We start from the raw sequence: 23124 nt of genomic DNA, 5'->3' as shown, positions 1-23124 counted from the left end.
TATAACATCCTGAATCTTGGCTCTTTTATTACAAAGCTTAAAATATTTACTATCTGGCCTTGTAATAAAAAGATTGCCTATACCTGTCCTAAGTTAATAAAGTGGTCCTTAAACTGTTGGCCTCCTATTATCTCCACTCTCAACTATTCAGTTATTGCTTACTACCTAAAAACTGAATTTTTAGCTATTTATTATGGCCCATGATACACCATTTCTAGCTACTACTATTTTCAGCAGCATCTCATGCTTCTCTCTTCTGCTTATTCTATAACCTGGTACTAGTAAACTATTTGAAGTTTTGATCAATTCCCAGAACTCCAAGTAGTTTATAAATATACTAGTGGCCCGGTGCATGAAATTTGTGCATGGGGGTGGTGTCCCTCAGCCCACCCTGCACCCTTTCCAATATGGGACTCCCTTGGGGAATGTCCGACTGCCAGTTTAGGCCCAATCCCTGAACCAGCAGTCAGACATCCCTCTCACAATGCGGGACCACTGGCTCCTAACTGCTCGCCTGCCTGCCTGCCTGCCTGCCTGCCTGATTGCCCTCTAACTGCTCCCCTGCCAGCCTGATTGATGCCTAATCACGCCCCTGCCATCCTGATTGCCCCTAACTGCCCTCCCTTGCTGGCCTGATTGCCCCCAAGGCTTTTATTAGTATAGATAAGACCCTTCACAGAAAATTTCACTAACTCTGCTTTAAAATAAGAGCCTGACAATTGAATCATTGGGGCCACACACCAAGATTTCCTTTCTTTGAATAGTGGAGAGAATAATTATCTTGTCTTTAAGTTGCCCTGAACATCAAATGAGATAATGACTTAGAAAAGTATAAAAGCACCATATAAAGACAACTGTTTTTTTCATGTACTGAAAAGACAATAAAGTGGTAAAATGAAAAACACTATTTTTATTCTCCCCCTTCCTTCCTTTACAGCCTTTATTTAAACTTTGAAATTTATAAAAATTTCACTCCTATTTTCATTTCTTTACATTCAATATTATTTTGTATTAGTTTCCGGTTTTATATTAGTTACAGAATAGAGGTTAGACAATCATATACTTTACAAAGTGTCCCCCAATATTTCCAGTACCCACCTGGCATCATACCATCATTACAACTTTATTGACTGTATTTCCTATTTTAGTGACAATAGTTTACAGGTTCCTCCCAATCTTTCTTTTGCTTGCCCTTCCTTTTCTTTCTCACTTCTTATTTCATTTTCTTTTCTTTTCTTTTCTCCTTCTTCTTCTTCTTTTTTTTTTTTTTTAAGAGAAGTAAGCCTTTATTTTCTTGTTTCTCAAATAGAGCTGGCTGAGCTGGTTGCTTTTTGGTAATTAATCAAAGAGACTAAATCCCATATCCTCATTCGACTCCTCCAACTCTTGCTTTGCTTCAACCTTGGCCGGGGCTGCAGCAGCAGCAGGAACAGCAGTGGTGGTGGCGGCCACAGGGGCAGCAGCCACAAAAGCAGATGGATCAGCCAAGAAGGCCTTGACCTTTTCAGCAAGTGGGAAGGTGTAATCACTCTTCACAGACAAAGCCAGAATTCGCTTGTATCATTGATGATAGAATGGGGTACTGACGCAACAGTTGGGTAACCAATCTGAAGGTATATGTTGGCAACATTGCGGACACCCTCTAGGAAGCGGGAATGCAGTTTCCTCTGTGATGTCAAGCCCTTCCGGGTTGTAGATGCTGCCACTGTCAAACACCTGCTGGATGATCAGCCCAAAGGAGAAGGGGGAGATGTTCAGCACGTTCAGCAGTGTGACTGCGCTGGCTCCCACTTTGTCTCCAGTCTTAATCAGCTGTACATCACTCAGGATTTCAGTGGTGCCCCTGGAGATGTTAGTGGTGATGCCTAAAGCCTGGAAGAAGGAGGCCTTCTCTGGCCCCAGACCAGTGTTCTGGGCTGGCACAGTGACTTCACACGGGGCAATGGCACCAGCACGGGCAGCAGCTGGCACCTTATTGGCCAGCAGCATGTCCCGGATCTCAGTGAGGTCCTCCTTGGTGAACACAAAGCCCACATTCCCCCGATATGAGGCAGCAGTTTCTCCAGAGCTGGGTTGTTTTCCAGATGTGCTCGGATGGCCTTGCGCATCATGGCGTTCTTGCCCATCAGCACCACAGCCTCCCCGTGGAGGGACATGCGGATCTGCTGCATCTGCTTGGAGCCCACATTGTCTGCTCTCACAATGAGGCATTTTGGATAATCATCCAGGAGTTGGATGATCTTAAGGAAGTAGTTGAACTTCCAGGTCGCCCTGTCTTCCCCTGGCATCACGGCGGTGCGTCAGGGATTGCTATGCAGTGTTTAAAGACGATGTCACTCCCATGAGGACGCCTGGCGAGAGGAAGCCCTCATTTTCTTTATATAGTATCTCAATTGGCCCTCACAACTCAGCAAAGACACTGGGACATACTTAATCCATTTTACAAACCAGGAAACTGAGGCCAATTCCAGTTCCCTGCGGAACTTGACTTAGCTCACAGGGAGCCGTCACAGCCATTCTCTCAGCCTTTCCTAAGGGACAGCCGCTGGGCAAACAGAACAAACCTCCCTGTCAGGCTTCGGAGCCTCATTCTCAAGCACCTCTTCATTGCAGATGCTCCACATTCTTTCCTCTCCCCCGCCCCCCGCCCCCATTCTTTACTGCCCCCCCCCCCCCCCCCCCCCCCCCGCTCTGGAGCAGGTGATAGGCTTCGCACTCACCATGCCAGTGTGTGCCGCAGTGGGCAGGTTAGACGCGGGCTTGCTTTGGGGCCAAGGCGGGAGCAGGAGTCGCTGCCTGTCAAGTGCACAGGGTGCTTGGGCGAGGCCGGGTTTGCACCAGGAGCTTCTCTTAACTGCAGCAGTCGGGTACCGGCAGTGTGGCACCCCTCCACTGAGGTGGCGCCGCCACTCAAACCCCACCTCAGGGCTGCGGGTCCGCCCAGTGTCCTTCTACCTTGTTCCCGGCCGGCCCGACATGCATCTTGGGGCCACTGCAGAACCTCGCTCTCCGCGGGCCCTCTGTCCTGCCTGAGCCCCCTCTGGTACACCCGCCTCGGCGCCTCTCTGTGCCCCTTGGACCGCTCACCCCCTGGCCGGCAGCTTCCCCGACGCCGTGGCACTTGCCCGGGAGCCACAGCTCAGGCGGCCCTGAAGCCGGGCCTCGTGCCGCTGCTAGGTCTCCACCCTCACCTGGGTCACCTCCTTTCTTCCACATTCGGCCTTCATCCATCCCTCTCTCCTGCAGTGCTTGCACTCCAGGCTGGAAAGAAAAGGACCAAGGCCAAGAAGGACAAAGCCCAAAGGAAGTGAGTCTTGAACCCCCACATCCCGTTCTCTGGATTTCCTCTAGCACCTCCTCTCTGAGTCACATCTTGAACGGGCACCCTACAGCCCAGCCTCATGGCCTCCAGGCGGCCTGGGAGAGTCGGTCTCTGTGAAGCTGTGGATCTGTGGCCAGAGGCCCGGCCCGGGTCTCAGCAACCCCATGCCTGCTGGAGAGGGCTGTTGGAGGAGGACCAGAGCCAGTCCGTCATTAGCTCCCCAACTACAGAGGAGACACCACAGGCTCCTGTCCCTGGCCGCTGTGGCCCTGCCCCCATCCCCACTGCCTGCTAAGTGGTCGTGACCTTTACGGGAGTCCCAGTTAATTAGCATATTACTCTATTATATAGATAGATATACCAATCCCTCAGCCTAGAATCTTTTATTCAAACTAAAATCTTTTAAATCATATTTCAACAATTATCTCTAGCATTTTGTTTTCTCTAAAGTCTTCATTTTTTTTCTAGAAAGAAGTAATCAAGAGCATGGATTCAAGGAGCCACGGTTCCTGGGCTTGACTCCCGGCTTCACTATTCACTAGCTGTGTTAACTTGGACAAATAATTTAAAAACTAAAGACCACAATATTCTTTTTTTGTGTGTGTGCAAAACAAGGCTACTAAGATTGAAGCAAACTATGACAGGCATTTTTATTTAATTTGCCCTTTCTCTTTGCTGTCAAATTAAATTTAGATATAGACAATAAAATCACTGCATTGAGAAAACTACATTGAAAAAAATAAATGTATGTATCTTTACACAACTACAATAAGGGCCCTGGCTAGTGTGGCTGTTAGTTAAATATTGTCCCAGGCATGAAAAGGTCGCAGTTTGCATTCCTGGTCAGTGCACAGGCCCAAGTTGTGGGCTTGATTTGATTCCCAGTAGGGGGTATGCAAGAGGCAGCCCATCGATGGATGTTTCTCTCCCTCTCTTCTCTACTCTAAAATCAATAAAGACATATTTTTTAAAAATATACAATAAGGACAAAGATAAAAAAGAAATATATAAAATATAAAAGAAGTTTTCAAATGTGAAAACATATCAGGTAGATTTAGGTCACACAGGGAAATCTTCAATTACCTCACATGAAATATCTGTCTGAAGCATTACTTCCTCCCACAGATATGTGCTCAGTTTTCCATTTGAACAGTTGATCTTTCATTAATTTTTAAGCCTTGTACTATGTGTATAATACTATCTTCTCACATCATTTCTGACTGCTTTTTGACTCAAAATATTCACAATCAGGTGATGGATTTAGTAGACAGCTGAATTGCTTTTCCTCTGGCATAGTATCCAACCTAAATTACTAAGTATATTTTTAATACTAATATAATTAAGGGATTGTTCAAGGGTTGGTTTCAAATTTATAGAATATCTATATCTATCTATCTATCTATCTATCTATCATCTACTACCTATCTGGCTGCATATTATCATCATCTGTGTATGTGCGGAGTGCATTCTGATAATATGAAATAAAATTGTTGATTTTATTTATTTTTAATGTGTTCTATCTATCACATTTTTTGTTCCATTTTGTCTCTGCTGTTAAAAATGATGACATATATTTTCATATACACATAAAATCACAAATATATACCTTGACATGTATACACATGCGGGCGTTAATCAGAAAACACTACCTCTCTGCCTTTATCATACAAACTTGGTAATCAAGTGTGTAAAACACTTGATCATAGGCCATGTAGGCTGCTAAGCAGTACTTCCCTTGAAAGGAGGTAAATATTTCTTTGTTACCTTTATTGAAACTTTATTTATAAAATGATGTAGCATCATTAATATTATGTAAATTATGTTTTCTAATGCTTGTATAATCCTATTTTTCTTTTTCTTTTGTTCTGTCCTACACAAGCATAATAATCTATTAAAATATATGGAAACACCTCTTTAATCCAGGACCTCAAATTCCTTTTTTTCAGTTGTTGACAGCCAAAATTGGAACTTAGTTTCTTTTCCTTTAAACTGATGGAAAAGAATAAGAACAGAGATCCAACTCAGAAACATAAAAAATCAGTAAGAAAAATGAGAGGAGCTATTTGGGATGTGGTGTCACAACCAAATTCAGCAACATCTTAGAGTTACTTGGGATAATGACTTATAAACAGATTCCACTAATTTCTATGAGAAACTAAGGGAATGTAGAAACAAAAACTATCTCCAAAGCTTTTATAATTTATTTTATTTTTAAAATTCAAATAAAAATAAAGTAAAATAGGTAATGTACTTTATCAAACTCTTTCTTGTTGATACAAAAAAACTCCAGTGAATATAGTCATTAATCATCTGACCATTAACACTACACCACTTGGCAGCTTTTCATTGGCTGCATCCAATGTGATCAGTTGTTTCTTCTTGCCACTGCTAGCTCTTTCTACTTCATTATGAATGTGTGGTTAGATGAAACTTTTTGACAGAATTGTACTAAGAATGCAAAATTACCTGATGTTTCTTTGATTCTTAGTGGCAATATCAGGACCATGTATAGACAAAGGTCCTTTTGACAAAATGAACCCAAACTTGTATATAATTTGCAAGAGAACACATATAGATTCTCTAGAAAACAAATGAAAATTAAAATAAAAATAGGAATGAAAATAGTTTCAGATATTCAGTATATACAATCTGAATCATATTAGGACTTTCTTGTATATTTGTCTTTTAAAAAATATATTATAATAAATTAGAATGCTGGCTTTGGGGACCCACTGTGGTTCAAAATAGATTTTCTCCAACTGCATGTTCTTAAAAAAAAACACTTAGCATTTTGAGCTTCAATCTTATCATCTGCCAAATGGGTTAATAATGCCTATATTAAGGACTTGATGTAATATTTTTAAAAATTCTAAAATTTATGTGTCAGTGAGTGGTACATAAGATGCCTTCAGAATAGTGATTATAATAATAAAGTCTGTTGTAGGTTATTAAATAGAGGTAGTAGATAGTGTAAATACAATTTATGGTTTGTCAAATGTTATAATAAAACATTTCATAGAATTAGACAAATTATCAACACTGTGTCCTTACCTTCAACTGACCTTGATATCTATGCATAATTCTAGTATGAATTTGGCTACTCCTTCAAATCCCTCCCCAAAAGCTTAACTCTCAATATACCTCATTAGTATCAATTGATCCCTGAGAAAATTTGAAAACCTTCAATACCAACTTTGTGGACAAATGCGTTAGTCTACTCAGGCTGCCATAACAAAATACCACAGACTGGGTGGCTCAAACAACAGAAATTTATTCCCTCAGAGTTCTAGATGCTAAAATTCCAAGATCAAGATTTTATCAGCTTTGGTTTCTGGTGAGACCTTTCTTACTGAGTTGTAGGTGCCAACTGCCTTCTCGCCATGTCCTCACGTGGCCTCTTTACTCTGTGTGTTCAGGCGAGGACAGAAATCTTGCTTTTAGATTAGGACCCCACTCTTACTGACTTTATTTAACCTTAATTACTTCCCTACAGGCCCTACTCCAAATACAGTCACACTTAGGGCTTCAACATATGAAATTGGGGAGAGATGTACTAAAAATATTTTAAAATTTGCAAATCATCCACAATATTTCTCACAGTGAAGAGATAATGAATGCATACATATGTTTTATTTTTTTACATCATCTTTAACATTAAACTGCAGAGATTCTAGTTTTCCTCCTGCCCCCACAGAGCCCGTATGAAAATCTGTTTGTTGTGTATTTGTTTTTTTAATAGAATAAATTTTTAATATTTTAGGATGCTTGTGAGACTTTCATAAAAATTATTTAAAATTACTAGATAAAAAATATTTTCTACATTGTTTTGTACATTTTATATTGTGTTATATTTGGTTCTGGAGACAGCAGGGAGGTGTGCAGAGACAAAAAGCCCAGTTTTGTGTTAGATTTAAAAATTTATGCTAAAACTCAAGAAAATTTATCTTTTCTATGAAAATAAAAAAACACACTAAAATAAACATAAAATATTTTCAAAAGACAGTTTTATTTATTTCTCCAAATAATTTATCCAATTTATAAATGTAAATCATAACAATCTGCTCACTCACATTAATAGTAAAGAAATATAATTTTTACAACTATTTTCATACTTTATTTGAAACTCCTAAAAAAATCATGCTCAAAACTTTGGCAACATTTGATATATCAGTAAATGTTTGCCAGAGCATTCAATATTTCTCTGGGATTTGAAAATAAGGAACTTGTTAAGGAAAATGTTAAGGAACTTGAGATTGACCTTGTTCTAAAGTTTGTGAAAAATAACATAAGGGCTAGAATTAGAATTTGGCAATTTTCATTCATAAATTCATTCGGCTATGTTTTCAAAGCCTGTCAGGAATATTAAGCCCACCAAGTCAAGAAATAAAGCAAACTGAATGACTACAATTCAAATGAACTTCTAACTACTACACTGGGGAGTGAAAAGAAAATGTATTATTTATTGAATTCTTCTCACATAAAAAAAAAAGAAGAAAAAATTAGCCCGAATAAATACCAGACACTAGTTTGGACAAGAATGATGTACATTCCTTAAATCTGTGCCAGCTCTGAGTCTGGACTGTGAATCACAGAACAAATGTCTGCATTGCTTCTGTGTTTATTCAGATTCAGTCTGCATCCAGGAAAAAACTAAATACAGGATTAAGGCAATATGGCCTACTTTTGAAAATTTTCCCTTTGTTAAAAATAATCTCTTCTTAAATTCCTGAAAAAGACCTGGGCCAATTACACAGTCAGTAGCATTTTATATTAGATGGGACAGCAGAAACTAAAAAATAGATTTTTTTTTAAAAGCTGACACTATTAAGTTAAAATAAATCACAGTGTTTTTGTTTCATTTTGATGAGAACACAGGTTTTGTGATATTCTACTAGAAAATCCCAATGAGCAGAAAAAAAAGGGAAGGACCTTATACATGGTACTGTTTCACTGTTTTAGTATATTTTAAACTGTCCTTACATATTGATAAACATAATGGTTCAAACTAATTTTGGGGGGATGAGTATTGAATTTGGATGGCAAATATGTATTATGTAAAGTAAACTAATAAGTATTAAATTGTACTTGAATAAATGACAAGTTATGACAGTGGATAGAGTCATAACTTACAATTGCAATAGAATTAAATTTTTTACTTTCCAAATCAAAGGCAATATGACCCTAGAAAACACAAGTTTGTGAGTTTAGTTTTTCTTGTGGAAATACAGGGGAATAAAAATCATTAATATAGTAGTTTAAAGATTGTGGGATGAGTCTTATTTGAATTAGAAATTTCTAACACAATTTCCTTCTGAAAGAAAGATAATTGTAGTAAAAGGTTGAATTATATTTTCATACTAAACTCTATAATAATGGAAAATATACACTCTACATTACTTAATTATTAGGTGGGTCAGCAATCATAGGTTCTAAATAAAAATTGTGATTATATAATCTAACAATCAGAATTAAAAAAAATAATTTAGCTAGTTTTCCAGACTCATTAATTAATATATCTATACAAAAACATTTATTCACTGTTGTTTTATGAGATGCTGTAGTTGATATTATACCAAATGTCTAGAATAAGAGTTGCAAACTCTCTTGCCTGTAGGAGCTGGACAAGTAATGTAAATGCATGAAGGGGGCTTGTATGGAGTAAGGGTCTTTAAAATGCAAGTACCCACCAAAGGGACAGCCTGCTTTCTACTCCAATATGGTTATGTAGGCACACCTTCTTTAGACTTCCCACTTTTGTAAGAGAGTAGAAATTTAAATTAAACTTGCAACCTTCTGATTTTTCAGTCTCAACCTAAAAACCACTTCAATTGAAAAACAAAAAATCATGTACAAACCAAACAAAGTATGTTTATGGGACTGTTGTAGCCTATCTGCTTCAAGGTTTGCCCACTGATATAGAGATTTGTAAATATAATTGTGAAATTTGATTTTTTATTCAAATTTTTGGCAAATAATAAGTAAGTTCTCAAGTTTATCATTGGTCCAAAGACAGGTGCACAATTCTAGGTTGTTCTGATTCACTGACACTTAATCGTTGTAGCAGTCCTTGCATGATGACATCCATCAGGCCATTTTTAAGGTTACCTGATACAAGCCATTTAGAAAGAAATAATGGTCACAGTTTAATATAGACTTGAAAAGAAGAGTATTCTGAGAAAAAAGGGATAATGTTATTTGATAAAATTTTTACTTTATGCGTACACAGTTTGTAAGACTATATGCACACACACGCAAAACAGCAGAAAAGATTAATAGGGACTTGATCAATGATCATCAAACTTTATGTGTCATGGGATCACCTTGAATACCTACAAATATTATGATATACTAGTGGCCTTGTGCACGAAATTCATGCAAGGGGGGGTGTCCCTTAGCCCGGCCTGCATCCTCTCCAATCTGGGACTCCTCAGAGGATGTCTGACTCGCAATCTGGGACCGCTGGCTCCTAACTGCTCACCTACTTGCCTGCCTGATTGCCCCTAACCACTCTGCCTGCCAGCCTGATCGCCCCCAACTGTGCTCCCCTTCCAGCCTGATCACCCTAACTGCCCCCCTTGCTGGCCTGCTTGTCCCCAACTGCCTCCTCCACTGGCCTGATCACCCCCAACTGCCCTCCTCTCCGTCCTGATCACCCCTAACCGCCTCTGCCTCAGCCACGCCACCATGGCTTTGTCTGGAAGGACGTCTGGAAGGTCTCCTGGTCTAATTAACATATTACCCATTTATTAGTATAGATGGCTCTATTCCACAAGATGCAGATTCTATAGTTTGGGAAAGGGTCCAGATCATGCCTTTAAAACAAGCCTTCATATGATTTGAGGCTCATGTTGTAAAGTTGACATTTTAATTACTGTGGTGGCCTGAAAAACTGGTGAAAACTGAAACATCAGTCTGTCACATGGTTAGCCTCATTTCAAATGAGGCTAGTCAAGGTGCTGCTTTTTTATTTTCCCTTCCAAAAGAGTGTTGGACTGAGTGTTCCATGAGTGGAAGATTAAGTAAACACTTATTTCGAGTTTGAGAAGCAGGAGGCTGCACTCATTATCTGACAAGTTTAAAAATGATAAAAATCACAGAAAAGCCCTGGACAGTGTTGCTCAGTTGGTTGGGCATTGTCCTGAGCACCAAAAGATTACCAATTCAATTCCAGGGCACGGCACTTGCCAGGGTTTCAGGCTTGATTCCCAGTAGGGGCCCCGCAGGAGGCAGCCCATATAAATCCTATTGTTATCCTGATTTTACAGACAACGATAGAAGCACTTGCCAGATATCTTGTGGTGAGACAACTTGCCCAGCATCATAAATCTAATAAGTGACTGATTCTCAGAAAAAGAAATTTTCACATTGGAAAGGGAAAGGTGATAGTGCATTCATTGCCCTGAACACCACTCTCCCATGATGACTTATTTAGCTGGCACTTCAATCACACGGCAGCCAGCATCTAACAGCTTTACCTACGATTGTTGTAAGTGGTCAAGTATTATTTATTATTATCTATTATGAATTAATAAATATTAAGTTATATATATTATGCATATCAGACGTCACTATAATTATCATAAAAGCTGGAAGAAATTTTACTAATGCATACATAGACTATAGAATGTAAAATTGTGAAATTTATCACCTATTGCCATCATTTTACTCTACACATTTACATGTAAATACTAAATTTTGGATTTTAAAAGAAGGAGGAGAAGTAGAGGGAGGGAGGAAAAGAAGGCATTCTGGTATCCAAGTTCAAATATTGTAAATAATAAAATTATTTAATCAATAAACATGAAATATCAATGTCCTAGTTAGACTCAGGTATTCTGATTCAGTAGGTCTGCAATTAGGCCCAGAAATATGTACTTATAAGAAGAAATTTTAGATATTCACATCTATAAGAAATTCTTCACAAAAAGGATCATAGTTTCCCTTATTATCTGTTTTAAGTAAACAAGGAATAAAATTAAGCGATACTTAAGGTATTTGGGTTTAGTCATTAGAAAGATATAATATTTGATAGTAAAGGATTATAAATACTATTTTAAATTGGGTATTTGATACCTGTGGCTAAGGGATATCCTTCTTTAGCAGTCTTCAAAACATTGAATAAATTTTTATCATTTAGTTACAGATTAGAAATTCAAGTATCAAGATCATTATCTTAGGTAAAGAAATAATATTTAGCAACTATCTTGGCATACACACATTAACTTTCTCCATAGATTTCTCACAGTGACCTTTTGGGTGGGTCTCATTCATCACCACATCATACATGGGGATATAAGGCTCAGAAGCACAAAGGACTTGCTCAAGGTTGCATTCTTAGTCAACTGTTAAATTTGCTTGCAAACTCAGAAACCCCAACTCTGATCCTTGTCATTTCTCCTGCACTGCTTCCTTCCAAACTGAAATATTGCACAACAAACATGTCTCTCCTCATCCAATTTCTTTCCACAGAATCACAGTTATTTGTCTAGAACTACAGAAGCAGGCAATTCACTATCTCTAAAATCTTCAGTAACTTCCCACTTCTTATAATATTAATTCAAAAGTTTCTTGGCAGAGGACAGTAGGCCTTAGGAATTTGTCCCCAATCTATTTCTTAAGCCTCACCTGATCCCTCCCCAGCTCCCTGTCATACAGATAGAGCTTTCTTCTTAGAACAACAAGATGCCATTCTCACAGAGTTCTCTCTGCTTAGAATACCTTTAACAGTATTATCTCATCAGGTCATTCTGAGCCCTTTTTTATTTTTATTTTTTGAGGCCTGACATAAATATTCTCTTTCTGACACCCACAACAGAACTAATTTTCCCTCCTTTGTAATAATTCCATTCATTTTCACCTTTTAATATAATCATTTGTTACATTTTAGTGCCCATTATCTACACTAATAAAAGTGAAACATGCAAATTAGTGTTATTCCGCTATGCCCACCAGGCAATCAGGATGAGTATGCAAATTAACCCAACAAAGATGGTTGTTAATTTGCATATGCAGGTTTGGAGCGAAGACTGAAGACTGAAGATGACTGAAGACTGAAGACGACTGAAGACTGAAGACAACTGAAGACTGAAGAGACCTGCCTTCTCCACTGCGGCCGGAGCGAAGGCCTGGGTCCCGGGTGCCGGAGGAAAACTGGTGCCAGCAGCCAGGGGAAGGAAGGCCTATTGCATGAATCTCTTTGTGCAATGGGCCTCTAGTTAAAATATAAGCCACCTGAAGCAAGGTCCTAATTTCATTGATCCTGTGTCCTCAGTCCCAGTTATTATTGGGGCCCAAAAAGTTTACTTTGATAGTGTGATCATAAAATAGTTAATTCTGTTTTTGTTTTGTTTTTTGGCTTCTTTAGTAATACCTTTCAAGCTACCATGAATGCACCATACAATTAAAATATAAACTTTTAAATTAGCTATATTTTTATAAGGATGAAATTATGGTTTATTTTCATTAGCATGCTAAGGTATTTTCCTAATGAATAATTTAAAAAGTTAAAAAGATTATCCTCATAAAAGGCCAAGAGATTATCTACCATTAGCTAAATATGTCTTTGGCTGATATTTAAAATTAACAGCAGGTATATTGGCATAATTAACATGCAGACATTTAAAAATCAAGAAATACATTACATCATTCATCTATAAAAGTTCCCCCTAAATCATATTAAAAACATATTTTCACAACTATTTGTAAGTTGTACTTATTTTTTTCTTATTAGCAAAATATAGAGGACCAGAAAGAATCATAGCTGAAAGATCCAAGTATTAGTAGGATAAAGTTCCCTTGAGGCTCTGTGAAATGGACAGAAAGACACTCTTAATAAATTTGTATTTCTCTTTTATTATCAAACTAGAGGCCTGGTGCACAAAAATTTGTGCACTGGCGGGGTGGGGGAGTGTCCCTCAGCCCCACTTGTGCCCTCTCACAGTCTGGGACCCCTCAGGAGATAATGACCTGCTGGCTTAGGCCCGCTCCCGGGTGGCAGAGGGCAGGCCCAATCCCTAGGTGCAGCCCCTGGTTGGACTCAGAGCAGAGCCGATTGGGGTGTTCGGGTGCCGCCCCCTGTCACACTCAAGGCAGGGTTGATGCGGAGGTTGCGGCGCCACCCCCTGTCACGCACAGAGCAGGGCCAATCAGAGGGTTGGGGAGCTCCCCACTGTCATGCACAGAGCAGGGCCCATCAGGGGTTGGGGAGCTCCTCCCTGTCATGCACAGAGCAGGGCCCATCAGGGGTTGGGGAGCTCCCCCCTGTCACACACAGAGCAGGGCCCATCAGGGGTTGGGGAGCTCCCCCCTGTCACCCACAGAGTAGGGCCGATCAGGGGGTTGGGGAGCTCCCCCCTATCAGGCACAGAGCAGGGCTGATCAGGGGGTTGGGGCGCCTTCACCTGTCACAAACAGATCAGGGCAGATAGGGAGGTTGTGGCCCCACCCCCTGTCACACACAGAGCCTCAGGGTGATCAGGGGGTTTGGGCGCTGCCCCCTGTCATGCTGCTCCAGGGGCCAGGAGGCCTTGTGGCTCCACTGATCCCAGTGCTGGGAGGCATATTACCCTGTTACTATATAGGATAGAGGCCTGGTGCACGGGTGGGGGCCGGCTGGTTTGCCCTGAAGGGTGTCCCAGATCAGGGTGGGGGTCCCGCTTGGGTGCCTGGCCAGCCTGGATGAGGGGCTGATGGTGTTTGAGGCTGGTCACACCCCCTTCAGGGTGGGGGTCCCCACTGGGGTGCCTGGCCAGTCTGGGTGAGGGGCTGAGGGCCGTTTTCAGGCTGGTGGGAAACTGAAGCTCTCCTTTTTTTCTTTTTTCTTTTTTTATTCTGGGATTTATTTACCTTCTATGGCTGTCACTGGAGCTGAGAACTGGCTTTAGCTCTGAGGCTCGGCTCCAGCTCTGAGACCTAGGCTGCTGATCTGGGTTTGTTTGGATTCTATAATTGAAACACTGTTTCAGCTCTAGCTCCGAGGCCCGGTGGCTTGTTTAGCTTCTATAATTGCAACATAGTTGCTTAGGCTGCAGCTCAGAGGCCGGCGGCGGCTGGCGGGGAACCTTGGCTTCCTCCGTCACTGGAGCAAGCAAGCCTCCTGTTCGCTTCAGCTGCCTGGCTGCCGGCCGCCATCTTGGTTGGCAGTTAATTTGCATATCTCGCTGATTAGCCAATGGGAAGGGTAGCGAAGTTACGGTTCATTACCATGTTTCTCTATTATTAGATAGGACTAGAGGCCCGGTGCATGAAATTTGTGCACAGGTAGGGTCCCTAGGCCTGGCCAGCTATCAGGGCTGATCTGTGGGGTGACTTGTCGGGCAATCTGGGGGCCCCTGCTGGCACTTGCCCTGGCTGGCCTGTGGCATGTGGGCTGAGGGCAGCTCCTGCATTGAGCATCTGCCCCCTAGTGGTCAGTGCGTGCTATAATGACCAGTCGTTCCACTGGTTGTTTCATCATTCGATCAATTTGCATATTAGGCTTTATTATATAGGATCTGCAAGCTCATTCAAAATGCTTGCTCTGAGCTATTTTATGCACACCTTGTATGCTTGTGTAGTTTTTCTGGAGATATGCATGGGGACTTACTAAAAATCTTTAAAACCCTTATGTCTACACTTATTGTATGAGGTTATTATGATGGATGTTCTTTTGACATGCTTAGAGAACTTGTGCTCTAGTTCCATTAATAGTATATCTGCAGCTCACTAGCAGACACTTTGGAGCTGAGACTCAATCTTACAGTCCATTAATTGTGTTTTTTAATTCTAAGTATACTTACACATACATATTTCTAGACCCCTCTTCCCAATTATTTCTTCTACTCTATTTTCAAGTCTTAGCATTGTAAATCCAACCAATTTCATAACAATTAGACATTTTCCTCCATCCTATTTCATGTTGATTTTAGGTGTCTATATACTAGTAACATTGTGAAATTGCCTTATAGAGAAACATATCATTAATAAACCAAGTAGAGTGGTTTTCTGAGGTAATGAATTATTTCTAATCTCTTACCATTATGTGTCAAGACAAAAATCTTGACTGATGTAGCTGATACTGCCTCTACAAAGGCCATTTATAGCTACAAGTTGGAAGTGATGTATTTCTTAAAGATTCTGATAATACCAAGAGCAGAGCTTGGGTTTGCCTGGCCTTGATGAATGTTACCCAAACATTTGTGTTATTGGACTTTAGCAATGTATCATTCTGTAAAATCTGAGAAAACAAAACAATTTTAGAAGATAGGTCCACACACTTTCAGAAAACATGAGACCTTCCCAGGCCCTTTCAAATAGCATCTCAAATTAATTAAAACATCTTAGTCCCCAAACGACAAATACAGTATTGCTTTACATACAAAACCACAGGATAACCTAAAAGTACTGACTTAACTTTAAAATGGAAGGAAATAATCTTTACATTGTAAAAAAAGGAGTAAGGAAACTCAAATGGCTATTTTCAAAAAATACAATGTTCAATAATAATATGCTTCGATAATATGCCTTCATCATAAGGTTTTTTAAAATAATAAACAAACAAATATATTTAATCTACTCTATTCCTTTCTCTGCTCTTTCACTAAAGATGAAAAAGTAAAATCAATTCTAACTCATCCTTTGCTTATATAGATTATTACATGTTATCAATGGGTTAAGGATTCTAACATTCTCTGTTGTCTCGTTTTATCTGAACTATATAGCACTTTGAAGGCAGAAATATCAGTTTCTCTTCTTTCATTATAGCTGGACTTACATGTAAGTCTTGTCCCTGAGTGAAAATTCCTCTGCATCATAAAGTAGCAACAAGATTGCTCTACCTTCATTTTGCAATGGCTGTGAGGCGTTCTGAAGCTAAGTTGTATTCTCCCTTGTTTTCTGCTTCTGAATTTTTAAACTAGAACAATTTTCTTTTCTTCTTATAGATTCTTATATTTTCATCCAAATTTTAAGAGTTTTGCTCATTAAGCTATTTTTGAAAACCATCTTAAATCATTTTTGAAAGTATGATTGCCATAAACGATTACATACCTTTGAAGAAAAATAGATGTAGGGTAGCCAATGTTGAAGTACTGGAGAGCTTTGAATACCCATCTGCCCTCAAATATTTTCCCTGGTGGCAGCCAAAATCCCAACATTGTGAAACAAGTGGTTACAAATACGTACACTTTTGTTCTATGTACACAAGTTTATCAGATCAATCTCTAAGTGACTGAAGGGGCCAATAAGATAAATGCATTCGTGCATAGTATAAAGGGCGAAACCAAAGCAAACCAAACAACAAAACATGGAATAGTGTCCTCTGAAAAGGGAGGGCTTCTGGAGCTGAAAGACATACTTCCCATCTTTTTTTCTAAAATTGATCCCTAACTCCACTACTATATAGTATCTTTCAGAAAGTACAGAAATGATAACTACTGATATAAGAAAAACTCATGCTCTGTAGTTCAAGTAGAAGGAAGATCACAAAATAACACTATATTGAAACCTCTGCTTGACATAATCATCATTTATCTTCATAAAGGCAGACTCATCCATCTTCAGCCTCCAGGTTGCATCACATGAAACTCTATTCAGACCAGTAAGTCAATGTGCTAATAATTTTTTATCAGTTGTGGCATCTCTTTAAATTTTTTCTTTAAGAGACACATGTGCATATTTATTTAATAAATATTTTTATTGAGTTTATTTATTTCAGACAGGAAGGGAGAGGGAGAGAGAGATAGAAACATCAATGATGAGAGAGAATCATTGATCGGCTTCCTCCTGTACACCCCACACTCGGGATCATATGCCCACAACCCGGGCATATGCCCTGACGAGGAATCAAACCCATGACCTCCAGGTTCATAGGTCAACACTCAACCACTGAGCCACGCTAACTGAGCTGCATATTTATTTTAGTATTCAAAAGTTCTGGGTATGGTAAAAGTTTAAAAATTTTGACAACTTAATGTTCTGTAAGCCTTAGATGGTTATTACTGAATTTAAGAATTATTATTTTTTTGTTTACTATTCTATATTATATTTTTATTAATGTCCTTGAGGAATTTTATTTATTTAACAGTTATTGTCTCATTTGTGTCAAAATGTTTTTTTCCAGATTGACATTTGACTATTGTTTGCTGTTTTCTTTTGAGCTACTTTGTCATTGGCATTATGTATCCAAAGTTTATAACTAAAATTAGAATTCTTGTTCAATCTCCATTTTCTTAGTAAAACTTGACCCTGCACATTTACAGTGAGTAATAATGCAGCAGGCTTTTCCTGGGGCTAAGCAGTGGGAAGACTAACTCAGTCCCTGGAGAACCATTCCACACAATGAAATGCTCACTTGGCTCCATGCCCTGGTGACTTGAAGAATTAATATGTTTCTTAAATGTCAAATCTAGTCCCAGATATTATGTCATGTTTTGGGAGAATATGCTTCAATAAAAATAAAAAGTCTCAGTATTAGGACATAATAGGGAAGTAATAAGTTTATGAAAATCAGAAATAAAATGTTCTCTTTAAGCAAAGTATTTCTTTTTTACAAGGGATGTTTGTTGAATACTAGTGACAAATTTATCAATCATGATGTGCTCTAGATTAGTTCCATACTTACTTTTAAAAATACTTTTTGTGAGCTACTATTGAAAAATAATGCAATTTTAGGGCCCTCCTTTGCTGCACACAATATGGAAACTTATAAGCATGTATCTTACTTCTTGGGAACAAGCACAGCACTCTACTGTGATCTGAAAGGGAAGACCTTATGCAATGTGAAGGGAGCAACCTGGTAAGTAAATTTTAGAAGAAAAAGTATAAATCAATACTAATTCTATAATCTCTCTATAGTATGAAATATTTCTCAGGATTATCTCAATTTAAAAACTCAAATTAGCTAAAACATAAAATACTGAAACATCTACATATATAAAAGCCTAAGCGACTGAATGATCAAACCACCATATGACCTTTGACCAGTCGCTATGACGTGCAGTGACCACCAGGGGGCATAAGCTCAACACTGCTGGTCAGTGCACTCCCACAGCGGGAGTGCTGCTCAGCTGACTGACGGGCACCAGACGCAGGGATCACGGCTGGTTTCCACAGCTCAGAGACCGCAATGGAGCGGCAGTGAGCCTACCAAGACGAGACTGCAGGTGCAGTGGGGCTGGGATGAGCAGGAGTAGCAGGCAGGAGCGGCAGGCAGCATTGGACTACCAGTTTTGGCCCAATCCCCGCAGGCTACGCCAAGGGGCCCCACCAGTGCATGAATCCGTGCACCATTTTAGGGCAACAATAAAATATGTCCATCAATACAAAACAATTGATAAAACTGTATTTTAGAAACAATTGATTTCTACAAGTTGTATAAACCTAACTAGCAATTGAAAATTATATTCCAGGTAGATCCATAGTTTTTACAACCCTCACCTTGATAATAAAAACTTTCCACATGATTTTTTCTGCAGTATTTCATGTGCTTCATATGTAATCAATATGATTAATCCTAGAGTGTTTTATTCTATATGCAAGAAACTCCCATCTAAAGCTTCACAGTAGGAAATAATAAAATTTAAATGTATACAAATGCATACATAGTATTTGCCAAAATAATGAGCCAAGAGTTAATTAAGGTCAACTAGTTATTTCTTTTTTAAAAAAATTTATCTTTATTGTTGAAAATATTACAGATGTCCCTCCTCCCTCCTGCCCACCCCCTCCATCCCTCACCTGCCCTTCCCAGGTCTTCACCACACTATTGTCTGGTTCCAGGGCTGTGCATATATGCATATAAGTCCCCCTGGTTAATCACTCCTCACCCTTATTTCTTTAAAAGCTGAAGGGGAGTCCAGGGTATTAAAGGGGGAAACTTTATCTTGAGTGACATCTAGTGGACTACTACAGAATGCCATTTTTAAAAGTTGAAGCTACTACAGATTAGGCAACTGTATTAATATTAGCTCTTTATGATAGCATATATTTACATTTGTGTAAGAATTATAATTATAAATACCAACTAAAAATAACTTTACATAAGCTGTAAAATTATTTGTTTTTAATAACAATGAAAATTACAGAGGGCCTAGAAAATTCTGTAAATGGAAAACAAAAAAATAATTTTTAAATATATATATATATATATATATATATATATATATGCTGTTGTCGTAATTCTTGATTAACCCTCAATTCCCATTTTACTTTTTGGCATTTTCTACTCTGCTGTATTACACTTTATATGCTTTGCATGTCTTTAAAAAAAACTTTAAATTTTATACTTCAATTATAGATTACATTCGATAGTATCTTGTATTTGTTTCAGATGTGCAGCATAGTGGTTAGACAATCATATACTTTACAAAGTGTTCCCCTGATATTTCCAGAACTCACCTGTCACTATGCATAGTTATTACAGTATTACTACTATATTCCCTATGCTGTACTTTACAACCCTGTGACTATTTTATAACTACCAATTTGTATTTAATCCCTTCAACTCTTTCAACCAGTTCCCCAACTTCCAGAAATATCTTAAATAAAAATTTTATCTATAATATAATGTTGATGTCATTATTGACAAAGTGTTTTCAGTACATTTAAGAGCCCCTAATAGTTGAGGTCCTTCTATTTTATATCAATATAAACATATAGACTGTTTTTAATTTTAAAATCTCAGTGTTGAGATTAAATTTCTGTGGGTTTTAGGTGTTTTTATTTTTTTCTAAACTAAGAAATTAGATTATTTAGTCAGAAACATTGAGTCTTACTTTTTATTTTCTATTTTTTTTGGTGATTATTTGAGCCACAAACACACAGTGTTTTTTGTTAGTAGTATCTTAAGGGAACCTTGAAATGTTTTCCTATTGTTTCATATTATTTTTTAATATTATGTAAAATATGCCAATTACTTATGAAGTTTCTACTGCTTTATTTCTAATTAGCTCCTTTGCCTTTGAGGGTGAAGTAATCTTGCATTGTTGTTGTTTTTACGCGTCATTTCAAATCATAGTATATCTACAGGTAAAATATTATTTGGTGCCTGACCTTTGATTTATCCTAGTATCTGTTTGTAAGAGCTTCTTTCACTTTTGCTCTTCTGTAACCCTGTTCATTTCATCAGAATTTTCCTTCCTATGTCATCTATTTCATGTTCTGTTTTTATAAATTGCCTTGCATCGTGCTTACCATCTTAATCTTCTTTGTCTTTTTAAAGTATGCCACTAATCTTAAGCATTCTTACAAGAGAGAAAAATTTCATGATCTCTAATTCTTTTCCTTACTAAATCCTTTGTCTCTCTATTCAAACACTGTTTACTCATTTTCCATATTCAATGTTCTACTGTTCCTGAAGTTTTTAATTGACTAATTTAAAAATGTAATTTTAATACCTCATTTTTAGAATACTTATATTCACTTTTAAAGGAAATTCTTTAATTAGCTTTCTTATCATTTTTTCAAATCAGCAAGCATGAATACCTACTATATGTTTGGTTTTAGGTCAAGTTCTTTTGGGGTTACTAAAAAATAGCTTGCTTTCTATGCCCTCAAATCATTAGTCAAATGATATTATCATACATCAAACAATATGTAAGGCAACACATAATCAAGTGCTAAATTGTGTGGTCTTGGCCTGTGTGCAACATATTCAGAGAGGATAAAGAGTAATGAGGATCATGAAAAGACTAGAACTTAATTTAAATAAGTTTAAAATAACTCAAACTATCTTGCATAATGTATGTTATTAAATCTCCATCATTACCTATATTTTCTTTTAAATAAATTGTTATTCCAATAAACTTAGCGGTGTTGAATTTTATGATTTATAATTAGTTAAATTAATAATAAACTTATATTTAGAATTATTATAAGTAAAATCAATTGAGAAAGGATTCAGAAAAGTATATTGTCATTTTCTAACATCTTTAAGGTTTGGTGGGATACCTTTATGATTCCTTGCTCTAAACTATATAAACCAATTGTATACATTATAGATTTATTGATGATTAGGTTCCCACTTTAAAAAGTTGAATACATTTTCATATTGTAGGATATGAGGGAGGAATAATGAGGTCTAAAATATACGGCAAGCTCAAGATTAGGGGTAGAAAAAGTAGAAGAGTTGCAGCAAGCAACTTAGTAAAAATACAGGAAAATATACCGAGGAGTTAAAACACTCATAAGCATATTTGAAATGATGAAAATTTTAGTATTGAAGAAAACTATATAGTAGAAATATACATGGTAATTATTGTTTTCTACAAGGAGATGTTGACAGTTATTGATAGGTTGAATAACTTGATCAAAGTACTCTTTGCATGTCATACCTGATCATGGTATTTATTGGAGAGAGGAAAGCCCATAGGCCAGTGATGGCGAACCTATGACACACGTGTCAGAGGTGATACGCGAACTCATTTTTTTGGTTGATTTTTCTTTGTTAAATGGCATTTAAATATATAAAATAAATATCAAAAATATAAATCTTTGTTTTACTATGGTTGCAAATATCAAAAAATTTCTATATGTGACACGGCACCAGAGTTAAGTTAGGGTTTTACAAAATGCTGGCACGCCGAGCTCAAAAGGTTCGCCATCACTGCCATAGGCTGAGAGATCCGTAAATGAGTGTCACATAGCCCTACTCTGAAATCCAGGTGGCCTTAATTAAGATGCTGAGTGGTAAGATTAGAGAATCAGGGATAGAAAACAGACATTTCAAGAGGGAAAAAGGTTAATAAAATTCTGAGACTAATAAAATTCTGAGACAAGCATTTTTATTTGAATCCACAAAATATAATTCTACCTCATTAATTAGTGAGAAGAAGTTTATTAAAGTGCTACTGTGTCACTCAAATAATTGTTTGGAGGGCTGGAGAAGTAGATCAAGGCAGAGCTTCATGGAGCAAAACCTAAACACCGGACTATGAGGAAACCATCACTATCGTTGCAACTCTGTGAGAACCAGAAGAAACGGATTTCTTTGCTGCCAGCAAAATTAATCTATTAAAGAGAGAGAGAGAGACAGAGACAGAGACAGACCAAGGAGGTAACAGAGAGGCAGACTCAATATTTGAAGAGATAATGGCTGAAATATTGTAAAATGTCTAAAGGTATTGAGTTTTAAGAAGCTTGATTGATCTCTTAAAGTGCCAAAAGAAAGTAACAATCAGTTTTTTAAAAAAAGCCTTAAAAATTAAAAAAATGAATAAATACATGCCCTTGCTGGTGTGACTTAAGCGTCAGCCCACCCACCAAAGGGCCATGGGTTCGATTCCTGGTCAAGGGCACATCCCTGGGTTGTAGGTTCCATCCCTGCCTCAGCCCCAGTCAGGGCGAGTGGAAGAGGCAAACAATTCATGACACTCTCTCTCTCTTTTATACTCTCTCTAAAAAATCAATGGAAAAAATATCCCCAGGTGAGGATTAACAATATATACACATTCAGAAAAAAAAATCTGAGGACATTTTTAACCAGTTGTTAAGCACTAAAGGAAATAACTGGAGTTTTATTATTATTTAATAAATTATTTTTTCTCTTTTATTATTTTTCCCATCATCATTTATCCCTCCATGCCCTCTTCCACCTTATTATTTTTTAATTGGGATAACATTGGTCAATAACATTATTTAGCTTTCAGTTGTACAATATTATAATTCAATAACTGTATTCTACATCATGTGCATATAGTTCTTTAGACACAAGGAAAAATATTTCATAGCAAAATAGAATTTAGAAAAAATAAAAGCAATAGAGTAAATAGGAGAGTAAATATAAAAGAAAATTAACTAAATATTGATCTTTAAAAAATAATATTAAT

The 23124-nt window shown here is 37.8% G+C and overlaps 1 pseudogene; it reads right to left on the bottom strand.

Annotated features, from left to right (window-relative positions):
• Nucleotides 1–1338: 1338 nt before the first annotated feature.
• On the bottom strand, nucleotides 1339–2288 carry LOC139002082 (large ribosomal subunit protein uL10 pseudogene; annotated as a pseudogene).
• Between the last annotated feature and the right edge of the window lie 20836 nt (nucleotides 2289–23124).

Source organism: Myotis yumanensis, unplaced genomic scaffold, assembly GCF_028538775.1.
Source record: "Myotis yumanensis isolate MYYU_CA2020_CCGP unplaced genomic scaffold, mMyoYum1.0.hap1 SCAF_2, whole genome shotgun sequence".
Taxonomy (NCBI): Eukaryota; Metazoa; Chordata; class Mammalia; order Chiroptera; family Vespertilionidae; genus Myotis; species Myotis yumanensis.
The sequence above is the reverse complement of the archived record's forward strand: the minus strand, read 5'-3'. Positions and strand labels throughout refer to the sequence as shown.